Raw genomic sequence first — 15118 nt, 5'->3', positions numbered from 1 at the left:
AAGGTTGTTCCCGTAAGGACAAATGAACTTTAGGTGGAACAATGTCAACAGTGTTGGTTGGTGACATTGTTCAATATTAAGCTATTGATCATTCGAACTTCAACCTTGAATCAGTCCATCTTCAATTCCTGCTCATTCCACGAGGTCATATGGAAATAAAGCATGTACAGGGTGACCATATAGCACCAGACAATGTGAGAGTTTTTCACTTGATTTGCATGTCTTTGGAAGAAGAAACACTTGGGCAGCATACAGGCTCCCCACAGAAATGATCAGGTCCAAAACTCCAACCTGCAACTTTATTCACTTTGCATAAAAACACTCTCCCATCACTATAGAGACACTAGTGGTACTTGGTCGGGTGATCAATAAAACATATAAACAGAACACATGTGTTCTTTCATAACACACTGGTTTATGGTTTGGTGCATTTTCTGTTAGTGTTGGGGCATGTTGTACCAGCTATTGCTTTTTTCTCATTTGTTTTCTGATGAATTTCTCTCACCCAGAATGAATAGAGAGAAATAGTCTTATGAAAGAGAGAAATAGATTTTTGATAGCCCACAGGGAAACAAAAGTCACATTTATATATGAAAACTCCTCCAAACAACAACAAAAAATCTGTGAATTGGGTGAAATTGGAAAAAAGAAGCGAATCACATCCATCCCCAGTTCGTTATTAATTTCAGGGCCTGGAGCAAAAAAAAATGCCCCAAGCCCTTATTAATTTCTGACCCCGATGTTAACCCCTACTAAAATTTAATTGGCTGTGAGATGAGGAGCCTGCAGATTCTGCTGGGAAAAGTGGAAGTGGTTGGAAGTTTTCCATTTCCTCTCCATCGCGAGGAAAAACACTCCCTGCAGAAATGTGGGACGTAAGCAACGACAAATTACCATTGTAGCAATTGTGAGACTGGGAAAACATAACTGGACACCAAAATTCACTGATGGTGATAGCAAATCAGAAAAAGCTGAGATACTATTAACAAGAGTTAAACCAAATGTATTGTAAAAGTCATTTAGGACAGTAACAAAGACACTCAAATAAGTATAAACTACCTGTCAAATTAGTTACATTGTGCTTCATGCCTGAAAGAAACAAATCACCAAGAGTAAATAAAAAGAGTACAATACACAGCATTAACAGTTAGCCCAACAGTAATTTAACTACTTAAGCCTGGTGCACAGTAGAGGTTTCTCAAATCACACCACAGAAAAAAGGTAAGCGATTTTTTATATTTTTATCGTAAGAACCCACACACCAGACAATTCTGTCAAGATGCAGGACAACACTTGGAGTTTATACTAAACAATTTCAGAATGGCAATTTTGAGGACTTGGGAACTCTCAGAATCTCACATGATGAAATGTGACTTCAGACATCAACAAACATGGAGGCAGACTGTTGTTGTCAGCTAGTGGCACTTGTGTGTGCAATGTTTGGCACAGAAAAACCAAAACAGATAATAAAACTATGGATTAACTGATGAACTCATGGCTGAAAAGCCGAAATCAGCCTGGTTTATACATTTACAGCGTTTAAATACACATAACATGTTGGTTTCTGAAATAACTAAATAAATAGTAAACATGTTTGATATTTGTGATCCAGTCAGCTACCGTAAGATTACGTCCGTAAACCCCTCACACTAAAGGATCATTTGGTTCGATGAGCCTCAGAAAGCTAATATGGCTAGCTTGGTTAGCGGTAAACGAACGGTTTTGAAATTTTGGTTCAATGAAACAAGCAATTTTAAGACATTATGAACATGACAGGCATTTTTCACAAAATGTTTTTTGATAAATTGATAAATTAATCAGCATATTAACTTCTAATGAAAATAGGTGCAGCCCTATGGCCTATGGTGTAAATCCTTAACTACTTTGCGAGACACCAGAACCTTAACCGATTGTAAGGATTTTTTGGATAACTGCTTTTTTGATACATCTAGCATTAAAAAAAATTTTCATCAACACCAAAGACAATAAGATTTTGAAAGGAAATTGCATTTTTTAGTATTTTCCCAACTGGTTCTTATGGCTGTCTGCAATAAAGAAACTTGTGAAACGTGTAGTGGATTCATTAATCCATTTAAAGGATAAAGTGACTGTCTGAAGGTTGTGGTACATTCACCCAACAGCACTGGACGGTGGCCCTGTCTATTTCCTCTTCAGTAATCACATGCCGGCACTTGCCAGAGGTCAAAGTGTCATCTGCACTGGAGATTGGAGATTTGCTGAACTCTTGTATTGTGTGTCTGTGTGGTGGTGGTGGATGTGGGTAATGGTGTGGATAAATGGATGCTGAGGCTTTTCCCAACTCAGCCACGCACTCACGGTCAAACAAGTCCCCTGGCACAGTGAAGAAAAAAACCTGAGAGGGACAGAAAGAAAAGAAAGAAAAAAAAGACAGAGCACAAATAAACACAACTGCCTTTCATCTCCCTCTGTCAATTTCACTCATCTTCAATGAGAAAAAACCTTTTGATTGAAGGATATTTAGTTCACCCTCGTCTCCTTTTTGCCCCCCCCCCCCCCCACCCCCACCACCCTTCCTTTGCTTTACTGTTCAGTCATCAATTTATTGGCCTGGCAGCAAGAAAATCACCCAAATGGAAAACCAAAAGCATTTCACTTTGATCTCTTCGATGAAAAATGTCTTTGGTCGCTCTCAGTTTGATGCTGGGTTGGTTTGATAAGGTTGTTAGTAGGATCCATACCCTAAGGAAGTGCTTTGCAGATTGATGAGTTTTCCATTAGTGAGCTAAATATTATGTTTTTTCATATGGAAATAAACATGACATATTTTAAAACATAAAAGGGGGCGTCCTTTGCTTCCAACTGGTAGTTTAATTGGTCCAATATTTAAAAATTGCATATCGCTTAAACAACAGTGAGCCTCACAGGCAGCTAAACAGCTGGGTGGCCGATGTTGTCAGCTGTTTCTAACGACATCTGTGATTTGAGCAATCCCTACATTACTACTTTCTTTACTTTAGGAAAAGTACTAATCCCACATTGTAGAAATACTCCATTACAAGTAAAAATCCTGCATAGAAAAGGCTACTTAAACAAATGTAAATGTTCCGTATTTGTATAGCGCCTTTCTAGTCTTTTCGACCACTCAAAGCGCTTTTACACTACATCTGCATTCACCAGTCATACACATTCATACACTGGCGGAACAGCCGCCAGGGGCAATTCAGGGTTCAGTATCTTGCCCAAGGACACTTTGACATACAACCAGGGGGAGCCAGGGATTGAGCCGCTGACCTTCTGATTAACGGCCAGCCCACTCCATCTCTTGAGCCACAGCCGCCCAAACAGGCCTGTAGTATGTAATTATGTATAATCAGGTAAATGTACTTTAAGTATCAAAAGTAAAAGTACTCAATGCAGAAAAATTGGCCCTTTGAGTGCTATTATATATTACCATTACATTATTATTATTCATGCATTAATGTAAAAGCAGAATTTCATTGTCGCAGATGGTTAAGGCAGAGCTTTTTTAAAACTACAGGACTGCAACTAATGATTAATTTCATTATGGATTAATCTGCTGATTATTTTCATCATCAATTGATTTGTTGTTTAGTTTGTAAAATTTCTGAAAATACTGAAATATGTTCTATGCAAAACTAATACACTTTCTGTTAATCGACTTATCGTCAGGTCATTTTACCTACCTATCTACCTGTCTTTCTTTCTTTCTTTCTTTCTAAGGACTAAGGATTTACATAGTCGAATCAGAATTGTCAAGTCTTGCCTATAGTCGACTGATAGTTGAATTATGTGAGTGTCTGTATGACGGCGGGAGGGCGCAGCTTTAATCTTGCGAAGCTGCTGTCTCTATATTCTTCACTGTAACTTACACTGTACATTCCCAACTAAACTGAAGTTTATTGTTGACCCTTTTCTCTCTGCTGGCCTGCCATTTTACTGGCCTTGTGCAGAGTTTTGCTTGCTTGCGGCTGAAAACTACACGCATGTCGCGGTTCCTGTTCGGTTTCAAGTAGGCTACTGTTTAAAAACGATATAATATTCTTTGTGTGGTTCATCAATGGTGATAAATGATCAGAAAGTCCCGCGAGGTGCGGACAACTCGGCACAACACCCGTCAAGCTGAGGCTCCGTTTCTTCAGTAAGTGTTCCTCTACTTCCACTACACACATATAGGCTACATTCCACCCACATTAAGCCCACACATGCACACTGCCTTCCTTAAGGGTTAGGATTACAATTTTGGATTTATTCAGGCACTTAAAAACATTTATTAAAAGCTTCTTTCTTTTCACATGTTTATTTACAGCATTATATGTTGAAATGTATATTATAATAGGCTCTATCTATCTGTCTGTCTCTGCTCTTCATATGTTATGGGTGCAAAATAAATTAAGAGCTGAAATCAAATAATTGTAGTGGGTTAACAAGAACAATATTTAATAGAAGTATAAAGTAGCATGAAAAGCATATTTTCAAGTAAAGTACATCCATTTGTACTTGAACAGTACTTGAGTAAATGTTATTAGTTACTTTGGTCCAGTGCCTGTGTCCTGATTTGAATCGCAGGGTAATGTGCTAAAGTCACACTAATTTTTGTGAGTTTTGACTCACTTGTTTTACAGCACACTTGACTGCTTATAGTTTTATGAAAGACACAACTGTAACCTAAAAAACGTGCAGGTCTATTGGTCTCAAAGGAAGTGGTTGGCACGGCACAGCTGGTGGCTGCAACAGACACAAATACTACACTAACTTTCTAGAACAATTAAAGCAAAGATTATTATTATTATTATTATTGCACATAGATTTAGGGTTAAAGAAGAAGAGACGATGAATGAAAAGATGGGTCATCAGTTATGTTTTCCATCCTTGTCCTCTAGTTGATCAAAGCTACATTTTTCCTTGAGGCAGGAAGTATTGTTAATCCCGCCCTCCTGCCTCAACGCTTGTCACTCATCTTGACGAGCTTAAGATAACATGTTGCCTGAGGCTGAGCTGATCAACGTCCATGAAGACAGCAGCAGAAGCAGGAGGAGCAGATGGTGAAAATTACAACATCTGCTGTACATTAAGTCCTTCGTTTTGAGTTTTTGCTTATTCATGCTGTCCGACACCAATGTGAATTCCTGTAACTAAATAAATAAATAATAAATAAATTTATCCACATGCACATACATTATCATAATAAAGCTAACCTGTATATTATTAATGTGAAAACATTGCATATCAAAGCTTTGATTTGAAAACTTTACATATTTTTCAGGTCTTTGCCGTAAAGGAGCTCTTTCAGACTTAAAATGAAAACAAAGCCCGGTTCCCACATTCTTCTACCTTTTATATTTGGACACAACATCTCTTCACCTCCTTTTCACCTGCTGTCCTTTATCAGACACCTCTTTTAAGCAAATATCTCATGAGTAGCCATAGAAACAAGTCACAATCAGTATTCAGCTTTTTACAAAAGAGACTATATCTTGTCTGGATGAATCCTGTCAAGGCTAGCCTCATACATTACAACATTCACTTCTTTTCACTCTCTCAGTGATGAGTTCTTAGGGGGCGGGGTTTTCTAGGTTTATCTGTAAAATAATCACTACGATAATGATAGGGTAAGAGCCAAGTCGTCACATTTGGATGCATGTTCAAGACCCTTTGGCATCCACTTGCACTGGGGAAGCCCCTTTGCATTATAGTTCAAAGCAATGAGGAAAGCCCTGTAGCGTCACTTTTGAATGGTAAAGGTAGGTGTCGGATATTTAACAGACTAAATACGCAAGTGGTGGACGGTGGGCCCGAAACCGTTGGACAGGAGGCCGGTGTTTGTGTCCTGTGTGAAACAAAACGTGAATATTTCTATAAGTTACGCAGGTTACATAAATTACATTACATTTATTCATTTAGCTGATGCTTTTTATCCAAAGCGACTTACAATTGCTATATGTGTCAGAGGTCGCACGCCTCTGGAGCAACTAGGGGTTAAGTGTCTTGCTCAGGAACACATTGGTATCTCACAGTGGATTTGAACCCGGGTCTCGCACACCAGAAGCATCTGTCTTATCCACTGTTACATCACCATCCCAATTACCCAAGCACCGCGAGTAACGTTTCTTAACTTACGCAAGTTAACACAGTTATTTTAACCCAAATCATGATCTTTTCCTAAACCTAACCAAGTAGTTTTGGTGCCTAAACCTAACCAAGTTGCGACCTGTCACAACGTTGTACACAACAAAGTACTTTTTTTTGAAAGTCTAACCAGATGTTGCATATTTATTGTTGCTAACTTGAAAGCGGTACCCATACAAAGGTATTTTTGTGTCTTTTTAATGCAAGCAAAAAAACAATGTTTTGAGAGCATGTTTATCACACTGCAATCAAAAAATAATGATAAAAATAAACAGGCCTTTTTTGTGTCACAATAAGTTTTAATTGCCTTTGATTTCAAGTCAAAAAGTTTTCCTTGTGAGTCAGAAAGTTTAGCAAGTTAATAAGTTCTGCAAGTTAAATAGTTTTTCAAGTCAAAAGGTTTTTCTTGCGAGTCAGAAAGTTTAGCAAGTTAATAAGTTCTGCAAGTTAAATAGTTTTTCAAGTCAAAAGGTTTTTCTCGCGAGTCAGAAAGTTTAGCAAGTTAATAAGTGCTGCAAGTTAAATAGTTTTTCAAGTCAAAAGGTTTTTCTTGTGAGTCTTGCAGGTTAAACCGTTTTGCAAGTGAGAGAATTTTGAAAGTTGAAAAGTTTTGCGAGTCAAAAATCGTCGAAATAAGACATTCTATTGGTGGGTTTTACTGACCAGTCATGGGTTTGTATTGACTGCATGGCCATGCCCACAGTCCCCTCACACTGACTCTCAGCTCTGCTGGAGACGGAGTTGTTACAGGCTAGATGGAGGTAAGTTGACATTATGTCGCTCATTTCCATTGAAATGCTTTTAAATGTAAAATGGCATGATTTAATAATTATTTATATTTACTGTTGGCAGGGTCACAGAGTCATACCAAAGATCCATTGAAAAGAATTTGTATGTAAATGTAACATCACTACTCTCCAAACTTCAGTCCTGCAGTCTGTTTCAGTCTTTTTGTTCTGGCACTGCCCTTTCGCCTCTTTCCTGTCTCGCCATCTGTCTCCCAGCTGAAGTACACCTTAATGGCATAGTTACAACAACAATCAACCAACCAAATAAATATCAAGGGAAATAGCTAAACAAAAACATTAGCCCCCACTCTGCATCCCCTTGTGTGCACTTTTGCATGTATCTCCTCAAGAAACATTATGCATCCATATATCTGCCGTAATCTGAGCAAAAATGAGTAAATACAAGACAGTACATGTCAGAAAGTTTCAGGGGTTTGAATTTATTTCATAACCTTCAGCTATCAAAACTACTTGGATGTGTTACACTAAATGTTGAGTGATTCAGGAGATAAGAGTTAATGAATTCACAACACTTCATGTCCCCATTTGACCTAGAGATGCCAGTGATGAGCCTCCTGCGGCTGCAGTCATGTTTTACTCTCATCTCCATCGATTTACTGTGCATTATGACATAAAAAAATCTATATTTATAGCAAAATATTACACACTGATTATTATACATAAATATTACTGAATTAGGGTAATTCAAGGTACAAAGTTGTGTTTATGATCAGTGTTTCTCACCAAAGCCCATTGTTTATATCCTTGAGGCCTAATACATGTGTTGACTGCTTTTCTTTCCTCATAAAACATTTGTGAAGACACTTTTTGGGTGTTGTCATCCAGATCATAGCTATCTAAGGTGGGTTAAAATCAAATGAAGAAGCATGTGATGTTAATAGAAATTTTTTTTTACATTTTTTTTTTTTTTACAGATTTTTCCTAAAAAAAAAAATCAATCAATTAAAATCAGCTTGTATGTCTCTGCATGGATTTGGAAGTACATCATTGGTAGCTTCACAGTGGCTTTCTCAAGGACATGAATGTGCTTCTTGTGACTGTCAATAAATATATGTATAAATATGCTGGGAGGAAGGGTTCCAACAGAATTTAAGGGTGTAGTTACCCTTTTAAAACTCCATAGTGCTACTAAAGTAGTCAAAAAAATCCTCAAGGTGCCTTCAATATTTTCTAATGAAATGTAGTAGTTGACTTGTTTTTTGTACCCAGTGTCTCTAAACTTGTGGAACGCCTGTGGAATCTTCCCAAGATGCCTTTCAACACAAATACATTTGTGGATGTAATGTAAAAGTAGAGAGCAGCAAAAAAGTCAGCCAGTCAGTTAGTCAGTGAGTCAACAAGTCAGTGATCCAATGAATCAGCAATCAGCTAACCAATAAGTCAGTCAATTAACCATTTAATCAGTGGTTCAGTCACCTAGCAAATAAGTCCATCAATCAGTCATTCGGTCAGTCAGTTGGTCGTCAAGCAGTCACAGAATCAGTCACTCACTCAGTGGGTTAATTGACCAGGCATTACTGTAAAACAGCCAATCAGCCTTTTAACCAGTCAGCCAGATATTTAATCAGTCAGTCAACTAGTTGGTCAATCAACCAATCAATCGATCAGTCAGCCAGTTGGTCAGTCACTGTGTCAGTAAACCAGTCAATCCATCAGTCAAACAGTCAATCAATCAAGGAGTCAGTCAACCATTTAATCAGTCAGTTAAGCAGCCACTAAGTTAGGCATTCTTTCAATCAGTCAGCAAACCAATGTACTTGTCAGTCAATCAGTCAGAATGGAATCAGGCTCAGGCATATCAACAATGAAGAACACATGTTCCGATCACGTGTTCTTCGTTACAGTTTTTTTTTATTGATTTGGTAATATTATCACATGTATGTGGTAAAATTTCACAACTCTCAGTACAAAACTCAAAGCAGATCATCAAAAAGGCTCCATTTTCAAACATAGAATCACATGTTCAATGACCAAGTACAACACACAAAAGTTACTTTTTCACCACACCTAATCAGTGTGTCATCAATTAAATACCTTTCATATGAAATAAGTGTCTTTCACAATGCAATGCTCACAATACTTTTAATATACTTCTCCTCTGATTTGCATAAATACATTTGAACAACACTTACTGTACTCCAACTGATCTTAATGGTAAATCACTGAACCGTTTGGTAAATCTATAGATTTGAAATATAAAATATGTGTGCGTATGAACATCTGAATTACATGTAGCCTTACCTAACACATACTCATTATTGCTGATTGACTTCATCTCGTAACCACAATTGATGACCCATTAAAAGATGGCGGATAAACACTGGCAATTTCTTTCAGTATGAAGCAGGATAGACAGCAAGGAAGAGGAAGAACTGGTGGACAAGGGGTTCATCAGAGAGGTGGGCATGAGCAATAACAGAGAGGTCAGAGAGGTGGTGAAAGGGCCTGTCGAATGGTTGGTCATCAGAGAGAGGGCGGTAGAACTGTTGGCTCTAATCAAGTCTGGGCTATCATTGTTGATCATGTGGTGAGCCAAGGCCGTACTATGGCGGAGGCTGCCAGATTAGTTGTACCAAATCTAAAAAGATTTACTGTGAATCAATTCAATAATTGAATCATTTGCACTTTTCAGGAAGAAAACCGGTAAGTTTGGAGGATGTATACTATGCTTTACCTTTAGATTTACAGTGCTGTAAATTGTAGTGCATGTAAATTCATCTTCAAATTCAAATTCATTCAACATGTTACAGTATTCTTACAGTATTATCTATAGACAGTATATTCTTTTCTATGCTAAGAATTGACAGAAAACCCCACAGTTGTGGCCGTGGCCATGTGCTGACTGACCAGCAAGACTTGGAAGTGGTGGAAATGGTGAGGACCAGGAATGATATACCGCTGTCAGAAATAAAGCAGGCAATTGAGGAGAACAATAACACCTTTGCCAGTGTGGCATCCATCAGCCTACCATCAGTAGCCCGGCTTATGAAGAGGCAGCAGGTATCAATGACACAAATATACCCAATGGCTTTTGAGAGAAACAATGACCAGGTGAAACAGCTGAGGGCTGAATATGTTCAGGTAAAGTAATGTATTACTGTTACTATTTGATGCATCACCTACTTATGTATATGAAAACTACACTGTGAAAAGAACTAACAGAAATATATTTTTTAGAGGGTGATGCACTTGATGCTGACGTGAACCATCATAAGTGCATTTTTGTCGATGAAGCTAGCTTTACAGTAATTTGTTTTATTTACTGTAACAACCGATTACCACCAGTAACAACCAGTAACAACCAACCACCATTAATGACTAGTAACTACCAGTTAGCACCAGTAACAACTAGTAAAAACCTTTTTTTTACTGTAATGACCAGTAATTACCATTAACAACAATTAATGACCAGTAACAACCAGTAATAACCAGTAACAACCAGTAACTACCAGTAACGACCAGTAGTGACCAGTAACAACCAGTAACGATGAGTAATGACCGTTAACTGCCAGTAGTGACAGTAGCTACCAGAAACTAACAGTAACAACCTGTAACAACCAGTGACTCCAGTAACGACGAGTAATGACCACTAACAACCAGTAACTACCAGTAACTACCAGCAGCTACCAGTAGCTACTAGTAACAACCAGTAACAACCAGTAATTACCAGTAACAACCAGTAGTGACCAGTAACAACCAGTAACAACCAGTAACAACCAGTAACAACCAGTAATTACCAGTAACAACCAGTAGTGACCAGTAACAACCAGTAACAACAATTAATGACCAGTAACAACCTAATAACCAGTAACAACCAGTAATAACCAGTAACAACCAGTAATAACCAGTAACAACCAGTAACTACCAATATCGACCAGTAGTGACCAGTAACAACCAGTAACGATGAGTAATGACCGTTAACTGCCAGTAGTGACCAGTAGCTACCAGTAACTAACAGTAACAACCTGTAACAACCAGTGACTACCAGTAACGACGAGTAATGACCACTAACAACCAGTAACTACCAGTAACTACCAGCAGCTACCAGTAGCTACTAGTAACAACCAGTAACAACCAGTAATTACCAGTAACAACCAGTAGTGACCAGTAACAACCAGTAACAACAATTAATGACCAGTAACAACCAGTAACAACCAGTAATTACCAGTAACAACCAGTAGTGACCAGTAACAACCAGTATCAACAATTAATGACCAGTAATAACCTAATAACCAGTAACAACCAGTAGTGACCAGTAACAACCAGTAACTACCAGTAACGACGAGTAATGACCAGTAACAACCAGTAGTGACCAGTAACAACCAGTAACTACCAGTAACGACGAGTAATGACCAGTAACAACCAGTAGCTACCAGTAGTTACCAGTAACTACCGGTAACTACCAGCAGCTACCAGTAGCTACTAGTAACAACCAGTAACGACCAGTTACCACCAGTGTTGGGCAAGTTAATCAGAAACTGTAATAAGTTACTAGTTACTAATAGTAATAATATTACATTACTTTTTACTGGGTGATAAAAGTCACTCGTTGCGTTACTATATACCACCACCACCACCACCAAATGCAGAATTGTTCGCGGTTGAAAGCTTTTTGCTGATTGTATAAAGTTTACAACGGACGACAATGTTCTTTGCATCTTAGACTGTGACACAGCAATCACAGTAATGTTACAGCTGAGGAAAGTTACTAGTTACTGGTAAAATTAATATAACTGTCCAACACTGGTTACCACCAGTAACAACCAGTAACGACCACTAATGACCAGTAATGACTAGTAATGATGACCAGTAACAAGGTGCAGGTTCCAGTAAAATCATACCAGTCTGACTGACTGTGGGCCAGACACTGTCTAGCTTCAAAAGCTGGTGGCAGCTTATCATTACTTGTTGACTTTTTTACTTAATAATGTTTAATCTCTGTACTGTGTGTGTGTGTGTGTGTGTGTGTGTCCATTAATCAAAAAGTGAGTGTGAGTGTGAGATTCAATTTATTTCGCTTTGTGAGAGGAGCTAAAGAGTCACGTTGGGAGGTGGAATAGAGCTGGTTGTCACACAGCGATTCCTTTTTATTCTGACTTAGAAGCTGAAACTTTGATGATTTTCTTTGAATGTCAACAAACCCCATGCTGACAGGTTTCCTTAACACACACACACACACACCTTTTTCAAACAAACTTATTGCCTTTCTACTTTACATGTGTCCATCCATCGTCAACCGCTTATCCTGCGTACAGGGTCACGGGGGGCTGGAGCCAATCCCAGCTTACATTGGGCGAAAGGCGGGGTACACCCTGGACAGGTCGCCAGTCCATCGCAGGGCCACACATAGACAGACAACCACTCACACTCACATTCACGCCTAAGGACAATTTCGGAGACACCAATTAACCTAGCCTGCATGTCTTTGGACGGTGGGAGGAAGCCGGTGTACCAGGAGAGAATCCGCACGGACACAGGGAGAAAATGCAAACTCCACACAGAAAGGCTGGGGCAACCGGGGTTTGAACCCACGACCTTCCTGCTGTGAGGTGACGGCGCTAACCACTGCATCACCACACCACCCACTTTACAAGTGTATCACCTCCTAAATTTTACTTTTAAAACCTTGTATTGCTGCATGCTTTAAATGACGCGCTGTGTCATATGATGACTTAAACAGCAACGTGTCAGTAATCATTTGATAACTCTAATAAAGAGACTTTTAACATATTTTTTCCTAAGGCTCATTTTGTGGCTCTAAAGCTAAAAAAAACCCAAAATGTCATAGAAGTTCAAAAACTTTCAAATTTTTTGGTCTCATCCTCGGAGAAACGTTAGAACAATCAACCTTGTTGTTGAATTTCTTGTGACATCATGTCAGGAGCCTTTGATGGTTAAGTAAATGTTAATAAAAGTGTGAAAAAGCATATCCATGTCAAACCCAGACACATGATATTAAAAATTAGGAAAACCTGTGATTATTAGTTAAAGGAAACAAAGAAAACAATATGATCAAAGCAGTAGTCGTATATTGTATTGCCCTGATTGTACAGCTGTATCTATACTGCATAGATCAAAATGATATATTCTTAACGACAGGGATATTAGTCCGGAGAGACAAAATGCTTAGAACTTGTCCTATACTGAAGGTTTTATGATCAATGCTACATTTTTTATGAAGCAAATTTCATTAAATTTCATTAAATTAACTCATTTTGTTTAATAAATAATTCATCTCTCACTGGAGGTGCAAGAGTGCGCCTGTTCACAAGGTTACATTTGAAATCAAAGAATGGAGTGTGTGTTCACTGTTTGTGTGTGTGTGTGTGTGTGTTATTAGTGCATGTGTTTCAGAGCATTTCCTGCATAATAAGTACCTATACCATAAAAATTACATCATTGGTCCTTTGTTTCAATGCTTAAAAGAAGCAACGGAGGTGGAATGTATCTAAATTGATTTACTTGGCTAATGGACAAATATAAGTACTTCTCTTGCCACTTTCTACTTCTACTGTACTATGTTTAAGAGGGAAATATTGTACTTTTTACTCCACCACAATTATCAATATCTTTAGTTAATGTACTTTAAAGATTAAGATTATTGCACGCAAATCGTACAAAGAGCCTTTAAAATATTATATCATAAATGAAATGTTTAGTCCATTAACAGAAAATAAATTGCAACTATTTCAAGAATTGTTTTAAGTAATTTTGAACGCAAAAATATTGTATGGTACTAACTAAATAAATGTGAGAATTAACTTTCTTTCCCTTTATTATTATTTTTTTAATAACGTTAAGGTTTGAACAGCAGAGTGGGGATTATGGTGTTCCACAAACAGGATCCTTGCATAGGAAGTGGGTCTGTGATGGATCTGAGGTGGGACAACACAAGGCGCTCAAAAGACTTCATTACCACAGAGGTCAGGGTGGCGAGTCTGTAGTCACTAAGTCCTGTGGCCCATGTTTTTTGTGACAGCATTTCTCAATATTTTCAGAATTTTCACAAACTAATCAATCAATTAATGGAGCAAATAATCAGCAGATGACTCCATAATTAGAATAAATAAAAAAAATCAAAGTGAGTTGTAGTCCAATATAAAATGACAGTCACAGGGTCCATTTCTTTAAGTACTTTTGCCTGAATATATTTACTTTTGGTCTTTTACTTAAGTTAGGGCCTGAATTAATGCTTTCCTGATGAGTGTTTTTTTCTTGTTGTTGTGCAAATAATGCAGTTCAGTATCATTACGTCCATAGTGAACGATTTCACACCTCCTATTTATGTACACCAAAGTTCATCGCTGCAACAGGTAGTATTGTCGAACATGTGGCTGAGACCAGAAACTGCGTCCGATCACAGATGTGCAATTAATGTTTTCCCCTTTATTAACCGCGACCATCTTTCCCTAAACTATACGGTAGATGCAGATATTGTAGAAAGAAATATAGTTTTGAAAGTTGACATTGGACATTTTTGGGGGGTTTGCTGAATTGTTGTCAACTAGAGCTGAAATGAATTGCAAAGCAGCAATTTAAATGCTTCTTGTTCCCTGCCTTCATGGGTGCATTGCCGCACCCCTTCATGTGTCACGGCCAACGGTTGTTCAGCAGACTAGTGTGAAACCAGCTACATTGCCCCTAAATTGACATTCGTTATGAGCATTTTGTCAGTGGGAGCTTCTCGCTGACAGCTTTTGATTCTACACTCTGTGCATCAGCCTTGAAAATCCACTCATCGATTACAAATCTGACAAGGGATTGAATTCAAAATCCTTTAGACTACTGACATGCCACAGAAATGAATTCCCATATTTCAACATTACAATCAACAATCAACATTTTGAGTCTTGTATCTTAGAGCCTTTTAGGATTCTTTTACATTTTTGGCATCTAAAAAGTTCCCTCGTGCATATGGTATAGGTGTAATTTTAAGGGCCGATGGGTAGACATACACAATCCTGTTTCTTAAAAATTCCATTTGCAAGTCTGGAGAAAACGTAATGCTATCTATCTATCTATCTATCTATCTATCTATCTATCTATCTATCTATCTATCTATCTATCTATCTATCTATCTATCTATCTATCTATCTTTCTTTCTTGGTGTACCTGCTGTGAAATAAGAATTGCCCTTGCACTGCAGGCTGTAACATACTAATCTGCTGTCAGGCACATTA

This window comes from Micropterus salmoides, unplaced genomic scaffold (genome assembly GCF_014851395.1).
Source record: "Micropterus salmoides isolate LMB-PRFRI ecotype aquatic unplaced genomic scaffold, ASM1485139v1 Ms_hic_scaffold_1, whole genome shotgun sequence".
Taxonomy (NCBI): domain Eukaryota; kingdom Metazoa; phylum Chordata; class Actinopteri; order Centrarchiformes; family Centrarchidae; genus Micropterus; species Micropterus salmoides.
The sequence above is the reverse complement of the archived record's forward strand: the minus strand, read 5'-3'. Positions refer to the sequence as shown.